This window comes from Lates calcarifer, linkage group LG10 (genome assembly GCF_001640805.2).
Source record: "Lates calcarifer isolate ASB-BC8 linkage group LG10, TLL_Latcal_v3, whole genome shotgun sequence".
NCBI classification, from domain to species: Eukaryota; Metazoa; Chordata; class Actinopteri; family Centropomidae; genus Lates; species Lates calcarifer.
In genome coordinates, this window is record NC_066842.1 from 12,836,713 (window position 1) to 12,850,315 (window position 13,603).

At 40.2% G+C, this 13,603-nt stretch overlaps 1 protein-coding gene across 3 annotated transcripts in view; it reads left to right on the forward strand.

Annotated features, from left to right (window-relative positions):
* The window catches only part of sema4ba (sema domain, immunoglobulin domain (Ig), transmembrane domain (TM) and short cytoplasmic domain, (semaphorin) 4Ba), a 64,452-nt gene that overhangs the window by 16,650 nt on the left and 34,199 nt on the right, over window positions 1-13,603 (forward strand). The window contains exon 1 of one of the 3 annotated variants that reach the window (XM_018664291.2): window positions 1,741-2,040. The exons of 1 other annotated variant lie outside the window; for it this stretch is intronic. The gene's annotated coding sequence lies outside the window, so the exon portion shown is untranslated. Of the gene's footprint in view, window positions 1-1,740; window positions 2,041-8,863; window positions 9,115-13,603 lie in introns of those variants that run through there. One more of the 3 variants, XM_018664290.2, reaches the window with a different exon arrangement.

Consider the following 13,603-nt stretch of genomic DNA (forward strand, 5'->3'; position numbering starts at 1 on the left):
AGATTTGTTGCTCATTATTGCCATCCACAGTTATAAAAGCATACATTTACTACTGTCTACTAATAGGTTTTAAAAATGTTTGTGTATGTACCAGATCTGGTCTTTGAGTTTGTTGTTTTCCAGTAGTTTCTCTTAAACTGGACTTGGAGCTAATATTTGTGTTCGATTTGCTTCATTATTTCCTGTCTTATTCACTTGAACACTTTGCTGTCTCACTATGAACAACAGATCTACAGCTTTGTGTGATCAATTTATCTAACAGTTATTCTAAATTGTTTGGGTTGTGACAGATGTCACACTATAAGAGAGAAAACGGCTGCAGTCTGTTTACACAATACGTGACAGTCTGGGTAGTTTATCGACTGCTGTGCCACTGAATACATTATACTGATGGCATTATTATCAGTATTAGTAGTAATGATAATAACAAGTGGTTTCCCAGTAATTACATTTAAGCTTGGGATGTAAACCCTCTGTCTATTACAAAAATACTTGGATGTTTTGGCTTGTTTCAGCCTGGCCACTTGTTAAGTCTGTCTGTCTTGTGGTTGGTGCTCAGCAGGTTGGTTTATCAGAGCTTGTGCTGCAAACAGCCCCCCACAGGGATTGATGAGAGGCTCATTTTCAAACATGCAGTAAATGCACAATATAAAACCAAAACATTAAACTAAAAATCTCAGAGATGGGAGATAAGTTGGTGTGATTTTGCTGCTCTGAGTGACCCCTTTCATATTACACAGTCAGTTGATTCAGTGTTAATTACAGCTGACACAATAAAGTGATGAGTTGATTGACAGAGGGTTGATCAGTTGACTTGTTGTTGAAATCATTTTTAAAGCATAAATACATTTAAATGTTTTCTGTTGCCTGTGATAATATGCTACTATTTTATTTATTTTTGTTTTTTGGACCATTGTTGGTCAGACAAAGCCTCATTTTCTACTGTTTGACTGAATGTATTTTGTTCAGCCTGGTGCAGCAATGTGTGTCTTTTTGACAGCTTGTACATACTTGTGGGTGTGCATTGCTTGTATTTGTTAGGATGGATTGAGACCATGTGGTTCCAACCATTGTTGTTGTTGGTGGTAGTCTGTGGGGTGCCAGTGTGAAAGTTGGTTAACAGCTGACCACTGGGAAAAGGGGACCAGTGCATCTATCCCATTATGGGCTGAACTCTGCCCAATGGTCAGCATATTCATTTCCTGACAAATTTGTTGTGACAGCCAAGTTTAAATATAATTACTGTGAGCAGATGTTAAGTCCTAACAATTGTACCTATCCACTCGCAACTGCCGCGAGGAAACTTGAATGACCTTTTTCGGAGGTTGAATATCAGCATGCTTTGTGAGCACTGGTAAGCAAGCGCTGGTCACGCAATTGAATTACCACACAGAATAGACATTGTGTGGGCTGCCATGCACCGGACACACACACACACACACACACACAAAAACACACACACACACACAAAAACACACAGTCTTTGCCCCGGAGGGATAAGCCACATTATAGTGTACATCATATTATATCCATTCTGACAACAAACCCCAGTGATGGTACACAGTTAAGTACAGTGGATCTAATTGTTTCATGGGTCTGGCTCTAGCAACTGAGGGCATTTTACAATTACCTGATCATAAATATTAAATTTGGACTTGTGCATGCTCTGAAAAGAGCTGAGCAGTGACAGAGAGAGTGCTGCTACAAGGAGCACCTCCCTTCCTCTGTCCACTCCTCTCCCACCCTTCCACAGAGGCAGTCTATGATGTAATGTTCCTGCTGCTGATAGAGCAACCCCCTCTCTTGCTTTTTTTTATATATTTTTTTCCCCTCCCCTCCCCTTCCGATTTGCTACTGCTGCTGCTGCTGCTCTCGCTGGTGGTGATAGTGGTGGTGGTGGATGCGTGCGTGCGGCGCCGGTTCAGCTGCATCCCCGGGCATCTCTCGGGATCCCTGCAGAGCTTCTTTTCCTCTGTCACCACTCGACCAAGAGCCACTCCTACTGTGCACTGCGAGACCTTGTCCTCTGCTGATACAAAGGTAATTCTTCTGGCTCATGACAAAAGAAATTCATTGTAAGAAAAAAGAGGAGAAAAGGGGAGTAGAGAGGAGGAGGAGAGAGAGTAAAATGGGGAGTGATAGACAGGAGGTTGACTGAGTGTCCAGTTAGCTGCTGAGTAAATTGGTCTGGTTGCTGAAAGCTTCTTGTCGCCACGGCGCTGGATGCCATGGCAATTGCTCCCTCAGTGTATGTGCATGTACTGTAGTATGGTGTTGGTTTCCATGGTAAAGATGAGACAGATCCCTGTGCTGGCTCAGAGGTAATTCAGCATGTGTTGTGGAAAGCTACAATTACCTTTGGTGTAAAGTGACTTCTCATCTCTTCTGCATATTTTTTTTTTTCCAGAGATTACAGTGAGCTTTTCTTGTTGTTCACCTACATGAGATTTTTTAAAAGCTCATAGCTCCACTGTACTTTTTGATTTCTTGTGAAAAAAAGACTTGCATTGAATAATTATTTATCTCACTTCCCCAGAACATATGTCTCACTTTGATCCTTCTGCTATACAAAAACTGGGCGTGTGCGATGAAAGTCATGTAGCCAAGATGAATGATGCGGTGGGTGTTATCTGCATGCAGATTTTTGACTGCTTCTGAAAATTAACGGTGATTTACGGTGCGTTACGTAGATGCTGAGCCAAACACTTTTCCTTCTTCATCACTGTCTTTTAACAGGATGTGTAGTTTCAGCTCAGGACCACAGCAGCTCGGTTGTAAAATATACAGTAGTTGATTTTTTTTTTCAGGAGTTGCTTAACCTTAACTCTCGCACTATATCAGATGCTAAGTTAATATTTCATGTCTCGTCTGCCCCACATGTAGATGCCCTTATAACTAATTCATCCTCAGGATTTTCCCTGTGCTTGAGTCATCACTCATTTCCACTTCCTTTTGTCTGATGCTATCCATTCATCTCATCAGGTCATTTCCCTCAGTGCTCAGGAGTATAACATCTCTCTTGTTGTAATCAGCTTGATGAACTAACACATCTCCAAATCACAGTCTCATTAGCCTTTTGGGATCAGGATATATCCTGGAGAAAGGTCCTTGCTTGGATTAAGTCAAGAGAAACCATGTGGTACCTCTATGGTTATTTTATGATTTCCCCATGGGGAAGGGGGTCATGTTTACAGTGAAGGTAATTGGTCTTTGAGATACGGCAGACACAGAGCATATTATCCTTGAGGCCATTATTCTTCTGCATTTGCTGAATAATAGGCTGCCTAGCCACAGCATGTATGTAATTAATAGACAGCTGCAAAGGAAAGCAGTCTTGCTATTTTCACCTTTGTCAGTATCACTTGACAGACAAGTTGACGTCACTACACCAGAGGAGACTTTAAATGTGCTGAAAATGCCAATTGGGTATGATTTTTAATTCTGATGTTAAATGTGCTTTAGAATAATTACAAACTGGCTTATGTTCTAAGAGTTGTCTATATAAATGTTTTTGCTTTTGTTGTGTAATGTGAAAATAATATGTGAGGTAGTAAATTTTCTCTGTGATCAGCTTGGATCTTTCAGGTCATAGTGGCACCAGAACTTTCTATATGGTAATGGCAGCAATATGTTTAGATATATGGAATTTTTGTATCCTATATCACTATATATTATGTGGGGCTCCAACTAATGATTACTACTTAATTGTTTGGTTGATATACCATTAGAAAACCATTAAATAATTGAAGTGTCCAAAACTAGTTATTCACTTTATGTTATGCTAGACAAGAAAAAGCAGCAAATTCTCACATTTGAAAAGCTCCAACTGGAGAAGGTTTTTACTTTAACAATAAATCGCTTTTCAAAATTGTTATATACTAATATAAATTATTAATGAGCAGATTCTTGCAGTTTTAATATTGGGATACTGTATACTGAGAAACTGTATACGGTATATGTCACTGTATATGTATATGTACCAGTGAAATCCATGTATCTACACTTTTGGAGACTGAAGGATTAAGTGTTTCTTTATTTTAAAAAAAAAAACATTTAAAGACAAACGGGATTATCTGAAAATGAACTGTCAATAAAATAAAATAGATATTATGAAAAGATAAAAGATATGGATTAAAATAGATGGATAAGATGACCAGACAGGAATTTATATATATTTTTTGTTTTGTTTTATTTTGTGAATTAAAAACTGCGCAGCTTAAGATACTTAATCACATTCACTTAACAATTGTTATTTTCTGATGTTGCTGTACAGCTGTCCTGCTCATTGATATTCAACTTTGCCTGCAATGACTTAATTCAACCAGAGACATTAAAGGGTTATCTACCAGAGTACCACAATATAAATGGTATATATAGAAAGATAATTTCACGGTATATGAGGTTGAATTGCCCACCCCTTTACTCTATGACACAAGCTTTGAGAATCATATGGATATTCTTGGACCAGTGACTCTAAATTCTTTGCCATGAGAGGGGAAAAATTGCTTGATTAAATCCCCTCTTTGTTGCGCGGAGCAGGACATGGCTCTTACTGTATGTGGCTGTGGAGGTGTGTACGCATGGGGGAGGGGATCCTGAGGTAGAAAATACAGGAAAGTTGAGCTGCTGCCATGGACATGGAGGGCCACCTGAGGAGCATCCGAGCTGTTCCTCTCGCTCTGTCTGTTGAATTTTGAGCAGGCTTTACTTGCTCTGGAGCTGTGCCATTGGCTCTGGTTTGACAAATTGTTAATCCAATAAATAGATTTGGCAGTCAAAATTACTACAAACATATTTCTCTTTATAAAGATGAACACAGATTAGAAAAGGATTGCAGGAAAAAAAAACAGCCACATGCATTGCAAGCACTTGAATGAGAGAAGTCACATGTACACAATGATGATTGGGAGGACATGTGACTGGTAATGCTGGGAACTCCAGTAGCGGTTTCAGACCGGTGACTAACAGATAGGATGGTGACATAGAGAAAATGAGCATGTATGCAACAGTCTAATGAAAGGACAAGCAATGAGTCACATAGATGGCTGAAAAGCTCTCACACACACACCCCAGGGATTGTTCACTGGCATCGCCTCCCTGCCAGAGGGCACTCATCCCACAAACCCTCTCTGCTGGAGAGCTACGGTGTCAGAGGTGGTGGAGTAATGCCTTTGGTTTTGTCATGTCGAGCCATCACAGCTCCCTTTTTTTTTTTTTTTTTTTTTTTTTTTTTTCCCAAACAGACAAAGCTCATGATGAAAAACCACAACATCCCACACACCCCAGACCATCTGAGAAGAGCGTGATTGATCATATGCTAGGTATATTTCACGCCATCCAACATGCTGAGCCAGTTAACTGTCAATGCCAAAATGAATCACTCACCTCAGTTGTGGGTCATGCTCAGCTGGTGCTTTTCCGGACAGCTCATTCACCTTTACTCCAAATAGGAGAGATTTTAAATGTGTCCCATTGAGTTTCAAATTTTGAATTCAAGTGCAGATCCCAATGTTTCCAAAGACACTAAATATGTCATTCTGAATATGTTAATTTGATAGTACACAGAAAGTCTTGGGTTTTAATCCAAAAAAAAAGACAGTGTGAGTGTTCCAGATGGAGAAAGTGAGTGCTCTAGTGTTCAAAAATTTACATCAGTTATCAAAGAAGAATAAGGTGGCACTCCTCTGAAGCTTGAGTATTTCTCTCAGTGTAAACATCATATAGATTTAATGAAGAGTTGGAACAAGCTGATACCGTCAGACAGTGCGGAATAAGATGATTTTAACAACCTTAAAGCTACCTAAGAGGAAAAACTGTAAGCTATTTCCATCCCATGTACAAATAAAGACACTTTAGCATCTGTTTTACAGTGACCTGGTTTTATATTAAGACTTTACAGGCAAATGTAAGTGGTGTTAGGACAAAGAAAGGCCTTGACTGAGTAGTTGTGACTGTGGTAGCTGTTTTGCCTCAAATCTCAGTTTGTTCACTGGGACTTTCCTTTCAGCCGGTAGAACTGAACAGATGTGTGAATTAAGCATCGACCACAGCCCTGCTGTCACTACGCAAGTACTGACAACCTGGAAGATGCACGACAGTGTTCTTTGCTAAAAGGTGAAATATTTTTAACATCTTGTTCACAGTGGTTTTAGAACAGACAAGGTCTTGGTGTTGTTGTGCTTTCTTCTCAGTGAAAAAATAAAGAGGTTGGCCCTCCAGAGGAAAGTACATCACAAGGCCATAGGTAGCCTTGGCATGGAAAGGCAGAGCATGTTATCTTCAAATGTGCAGCTCCTTGGACATTACTCTGATGATATATAGTTGTTAAGATGAAGGCAAACAAGGAGGAAGTTTTTTTTTTTCTGTCACATCTCAGCAGCATGTGCATCATGAAATTACAGCGTTTCAACACATTGGACAGGAGTGAGTTCATGAACAAATTCCTCGTGAACTCACCCCTATCAAACTGAGATCCATCTCCATGACACAGTCGAACAGTGTAACCCCTGAATGTAGAAGTGAGAACATGAAGCTGAGAGTTAGGTCCCAGGGTTGCTCAGTTGTCTTCTGTCAGCCTCAGTGACTCTAAGTAGCCTAGAGCCGCTATCTGGTGTGTTTCCATTAAGCTAATATGTGAAACACGAGGGCTTATCGCAGGGTCGTAATTCCTCAATTGTTATTCATTTGTATAGAATGACCTGTCAGCACTTCTGCCAGCTGTGTGTGAAACATGCTGAGAGGAAGGATCCAACTTGCATTTTCAGGCGGTGCACTGGAATCAGAAAATCTCATACAATGTCACTTTTTAAATTACATCTACAACCTTCAATATAACCTGTCAGTTTGTAAAAAAGTTGACTTTCATTTTACAGTGTAAAATAACAAACTCTGTACATGTTCAGCCTAATTTCTCAAAACACATTATACTTTTCAATCTGTTAATCTTCATGGATAACCCAAAATAAGAAGCCTTTAATTTGATTTCCCGTTGTTATCAAAAAACCCTAACATGAGGTTCTCTTTGTGTTGATGTCATGGAGAGCGGTGGCTATGAAAAGTGACATTTTGAGAACAGGCACATTAACAGGGTCACAGGCAATGAAAAAGGCCCGTCTTCATCTGTTTGACTGGCCTGAGCCACGCGTTTAGGCGTCTGCCGGAGGGGTCCTTTAAATATTCTATGGATTGTTTACAAAAGGTTGTCTGCATGGCAGTGGCAGGTGGTCCGACTCAACAAGAGGTGTGTTACCAGTCCGGGTGTAGGGGGTGGGTTAATCTCACTGACACAGGCTGTAAATAAGACATCCAGTGAGTTTCCTTGATGTGGGCTAAGTACGTCTCAGGTGGCCGTGTGGAATCTTGACTCTGCATAGAAACACTGAGCCGACATTCAGCTTCCCAACACCTCAAACTTGGCATCACGTCTCCCTCCTTAGCAGTTGCCTAAAGTGTATAATTAGCATCTGCTATTTTAGAAACAGGCGTCCCCGTCTCAACACCCCGCTATCTTATACTTCTTTCTATTTACCCTGGAAATATTTCTGGAGAAGACATGTGAAGTTATTTGGTTAAAGACTTCATTTTAGCTTTAAGGATTTTTTTTTAACACTTTGGTGTACATCCATTGGCATATCATCAAAAATCTACAGTTCCTTCTCTTTCTGTAATCACATTAGAATATATTGATATGATGTATTGGAGATTTAAAAACAAACTTGAGATAGTTTTACCATAATTATTTTTAAGATTAAATAAACCTAAGCTCTGTTTATAAAACATAAAGGGCAGTATGTGGTACAATGGAGCTGAGTGTCCTCTTTACAAATCATGAAACGGCCCCTTCTGAGACTTTGTTGCATCACTTCTGTTGTACTTTCAGTGTCATGGCCTGAAAACTTTGTCCTTGCCCGTGTTGTGTGAATTATTTTAGAACCGCTTTATAGCTCAACAATCTTCATGTGCGTTTCATGAATTCTGAATGCAGAGCTCAGCTAGATTCAGCATTGATTCATACAATTTTATTAAGCTTAAGCCAAAGAGAGGTTTAACTTTCCACTGATATTAAATACACAGAGAGCAGTTAATTGATGACTGTGATTTAGGACAGATAGATTTGGTTTATTTTCTGGTAGCTAAGTTACAGGTAATTAGAATCATTAAAGACAGTCTTTATTTGGGTGCAAGCAGCTGGCTGAGAGGCTAACATCTGCAGTCCATAATAAGGCAACCAACTCCCAGGAGAAAAAAAAAAAAAAAGCTCCAAGGCTATGTTCAGTGCAATTACACGCCTTTGTCTCATTTAATGGCTGCTCGCATAAATTCAGCCATATCATGGTACTTTGCATAAATGTTTTTTTGTGTGTGTGTCATTTTAGTAAATCGCTTTGGAATGAGGTGGCCGTAATTTCCCAAAAATGGACAGTCAACAGTCTTGTGACCAGAAAATCAAGAAAATTTTTTAATGTGCAAGTCAAGCAAATTACATACACATAACCCTGGAAATAAATGTGGAGGGGGAGAAAAAAAAACTTACCTCTGTCTAAATAATTTAAAACAAGTTCACACTGTTACAATTATATACTTTAGGAAGCATATCTTTAACAAAATGAGATTATAAAATAGTGATTTAAATCTATAATACACTATATAATACACTTGGTCTTTTACCCTCTGAAATAATTTCCTAATTACACTGTGTAACGCATTCTCTAAGATGTAACAATGGTTCTGCTCCTTAAAAATACTAAAATATTTAATTTTGTACCTTAAAGTGAGTCAACATCATGCTGTAGAAGTGTTGACTACCTCCCCTCTACTCCCTCATGTCTCCCTCCCTTTTCTCCCTCCCGCCCTGTGATGGGCGGAGCTCCAGTGTGTTGAGTGGCCAGAGGCAGGCTTGTAGTACGACACTGTATCAGAGAGAGGGAGAGTGTGGACCTGCGGACTCAGAGCTGTCATCTGCTAGAGCTTTAAACTCTGTTGTTTGTGTGGATTTTCTTCTGACACTTCCTGGCAGAGGAATCAATCTGTCTGTCACCTGAAGGAAACCTTTTTGTTTTTTTTGTTTTTTAGATCTGAAGGAAGTTTTTGTGTCAGGACTGAGTGGGACAGAGCGTAAGTACTGCTGTTATAGAGATTATAGCCTTGTATGCATTAACCGTGTGGTGCTTCATGAATCATTGATTTGAACACGCTGCAGCTCTGGTTACCTATTGAAATGATGCCAGTCTAACCTATCATTTCCCTGTTAAGAGAATTATAAACTTTTTATGACTGAGCTTGTGTGGGGTTTCTTGGTAGTTTCTCTCTTTAAAAGGGAAAAGTGGGTGTGAGCTGACACGAAACAGCCCTCCTCCCTCTCCAGTAGGTCTTTATCGCAAGGTGATAGCAGGGCAAGGGGGTCATTAAAGACCCAGTCTGAGTGTAGGCTAAAGTGTGGTATTGTGTGTGTATTTGTGGGTGATTGTGTATATGTAGGAGCTACCCTTGCATTAAGAGATGTTGGACTTATTTTCTTTGGAAACACAGCTATTTACCTGGGTGTGTTGCTGGGTTGCGTCTCAAGTGTCTCAAGTGATGCAGGAAAAAAAAACAAAACAAAAAAAACAGAGGATGCCTCTGACTCTTTAAGCCGAGGCACAACTCCTCATCATCCATGAGCCTGTGACTGGGAGTGTATGTGTGTGTGTGTGGGGGGGGCGCTCTTTTCCACTGGTAGGAGTTAGTGAATGTGGCAGCCAGTGTGCGCACATCGTCCTCACCCTCGCTGCAAACTTTGCGTGAACCCAGAGGAGTTTGGAAAAGCTGATGGGCGAGAACCAACACAAAAAAATATCAACACAAAGTCTTAATTGTCTTTGGTGTGTCTGGTTGTGATAGCTGACAGCCAGCACAGTGAAAACTGTTGAGGAGTTTTTTGCGCTGGTTTAGAGGTTCACAATGTGATTGCTGGCAGCTACAACACAGAAGCATCAGGTGTTATTGTGTGAACCTCAAATCTCTCACCCACACGCTGCTGGCAGCACAATCAAGAGACTAATGCCAAATTGTTAGATGTGTGGGTGGTAGTTAATGGATCGGAACCATAAATGGAAAAGTTTGTCAGAAGTCAATGAGGAGGTGAACCTAAGATTTTTATTTACTCTTCATGCTTACTTTTGAGTGTGCACTGCCAAGTACCTTTGAAAAGCTCTCAGTCTTTCTCTCTCCTGTGTCATTAAGAGTTTGACAAAGCAAACGTTTTTGTGAAGCAGCAAGAAAATATGTGTGTGGACCAGACTTTGGTTTTATCTTTTGTTTATTTTATATTTAAAGATTCCCCAAGACATGCTTTAAGACACAGATTAACACAGACAGATTAAAATACAGTTCATTTCATTAACCAGCAGACATAATATATCTCCAACTTCAAGTCCATTCTCAATAAAATGCACTGGAGGTTCAAGTTTCCACATCACTCCTATATAAGTTGCATGTTGGACTACAACTGGCCTCCAGTTTAGTTGTGACGTCTCAGAATGATGCTTATGTGTAGATGTCTAAATCTCAGATTTAATGTAACAAAGAAACCTAGCAGCTGAGGAATGGAAAAACAGCCTTCTGCCGTCAAACTCTTCACATGTATCATTCTGCATAGTGAAAATCAAACATTAAATTAAAGTAACCATAAGCAAAACATGTTTTTTTTTTTTTAAACATTCTCTCGGTTTTCCCAAGAGAAAAATCAGACATCATTGCTGACATCTTACATGGCCAGTCCATCTGAGTCTGTCTAGCGTGTATTAACAAGGCAGCTGGACATGAGAGATAACCCTCCCACCCAAGCTTTCACACAGACTCAGATCCTCAAATGATCAACAAACACCCTGCAGAACTGGGATAAATAGGAGCTTTCATGAATTTTTGAGAATGGTTGATTATTCCACAAGAGGGTGGAATATAATCAAGCATTTTGTGACAGAGAGAGTTTTTGTTCTGTACGGCCTCGTATATTGCGATTCATCTGCCTGCTGTAGGAGAAAAGCCTGTCTGTGCTGACCTTGGTCTGCTGTTTTCTTTTGGTTTGATCCACAAAGAAAACAGCTGGCAGTTGCATTCTGGATACCGGCGGCCTCGACAATGAACTGGCTGTATGATGCTGTCAGAAAAGCTTTGGCTCGTTGGTAAAGCGCGGTGCCTGCCGGATCAATACTTCAAATCCAGACCTCTCCAGAAAAGATGTATTTTATGACATGGTGATAGTTACTCGCAGTGAAAATCTGAGTATCCCTGTTGCTGTTGAGTTTGACTCGGGCGCCGAAACATTCCTTTGCAGATTGAACATTTGTTTGATGCGGGGCTGCTCTACATTAAGTATGCAGAGAGGAATATAAGCAAAAGGATAAAATTATGCTTCTGTGTTGTGAAGCAGCTCAAAGCAGGGAGCAACCTGTTGCAGATTACTAAATCTGCTCAGAGGAGAGAAGACAAAGACGAAATAAACCACACTGCATCTCACTGTTTTATCACAGTTTAATCCCCTATGCTGTCCCCATATGCACATGTTTCCATTTTGTCAGCATATCCCAAGGGCATTTTCTCAGCATTAGGCTACTCTGATCCTTCTTCTTCATCTGTTTATATAGTCAGATTGACTCTCTCCCTGTCACCCTGTCTATGTGTGTGTGTGTGTGAGAGAGAGAGAGAGAGAGAGAGAGAAAGATTTTCCCTCTTGATTTTCTTTTCATGTGCTGTTTTCCCCCCTCCATATGGTTCGATGTCACAAATGCTAGTTTAGATTTCACGCCAATAACGCAAGTTTAAACAAAGTATGCGTGCAATTACAGGCAAAAATTTATGTGACAAGCACATGGCTCTGAATTAGATCACAGTTTGGATCATACTGTTATTTCTGTCAAGAAATTCAAGGTATGTTTCTAAACTTCAGCCAAAATATTGTGTGCTGTCTTCCAAGACAAGAGCTATGCTTAATGCAGCAACACAACATAGACCAAATAACGGTTGGTGCTAAAAATACAGTGTTGTCTTCTCTAATTATGCTGCAGAACAGAGAAATGATACAGACAGAGGGTTTTTGGTTTGGAGCATTCTAGTTTTTTAGAAACCTGCTCACCATATTAAGTTACTACCAAATTGTTACATGTGTACAATAAAGAGCATAATGTTCTTTTTTTTTTTTTTTTTTTTAAATGTGGCTTTTAAAAAATAACTTAATGCCATTTCTGCTGTATTTACCATTGCCTGTTGAAAATGTTTCACATCCTGTCAGATGGACTGAATTGTGTCACTTAAAATTTGAGGATGCTTATGAGTGATGCTGGCAAAAGCTTTTATGTTTCTTTGACAAAATAATCTTACCCCAAGGTCTTGTCCTGGAGCTTTCAAGCATGAAACATGATCTTTGTCAGCAGATGGAGTTTGCCCAGTTGTCATGGAATCATAGATTATAATTTTTTTCTGAACATTTTAAAAGAATTCTCAACCTTGTAGCCTTAAAAGCTGAGATTCAGAGTTCATTTATGATTCTGACCACTATGAAAAGTGGTTGACAAAATAATCTCACCACAAAGTCCATTTAGTATCTGTCCTGGACCTTTCAGTTATGTCACATAATCTTCAGACTATAATTTGATCTAACTTCTTTTATCAAGTCTGTTTGTGCCAACTAAAATGAGTGAGAAAAGGGTTAATAGCTGAAGCACAGAAGGGGTGGGCTGTGGAGTGGCCAGCCACTTGTAACCTAAAGGTTAAACACAAGCCTTCAGGGAGTCCTATTACTGTGTACTCACTGATGGGAACTCTGCAAACATGCATTCTGGGAGCACAGCGGGTTCTTCTGTTTATTCCCAGTCCAGCACTGTGCCACGATGTGGGAAACGACTGTGGACATGGAATGCAGCCAGATCGCTGTGTTTGCTCCAGTGTACCAGAGACCCTGCCTTTTAACCCATATGAAACATGCACCCAAAACACGTCACGTACATGTGATGGACTTCGGGGGGCCTTGCCTTGTTTGTGCAGTGCCTTATTTTAAGTGTACACAGGCCTACGAACCCAAATGGTTTGGGTAAACCGTGCGGGGTACGTTTACACAACGTCAGCGTTTCTTCCGTGCTGGTGTGAGAATCACAAAATTGTCTTTTCAGGGTGTGTTTCCATCACTCCTCACCACGCACCTGTTCCACTTGCATGTTTACGTGTTTAATAATAAAGTTCTATTTTTGTCCTCGAAGCTATGTCCACGTCTACACTCCTGACACTGAAGCTAAGGGATGACTATAAGGTGTTACATACAGCACACAAACATCAGGTTGTTGTTAGCGGTCGGACATGTTTGTGTGCTCCCTGACATGAGCATGAGAGTAGGCCTGATTAATGGAATCAGCCCTCAACCGAGCCTTGTTTAGCAGCCTGTCCCTGCTTTGCTGCTGTGATTTGATATCTCTGAGCATTCCAGGTTGTGCCCTTTACTCTGGTAATGGTGCCACTGACCCTTTCAGACATTCCTGTCGTAACTCTCTGATCACAGGCCTCTAATTGCCTCATTGTAAACAAGCTTTACTTTCTGTTAATATCAATGTACACTACCACTCTTTTAGTGTGC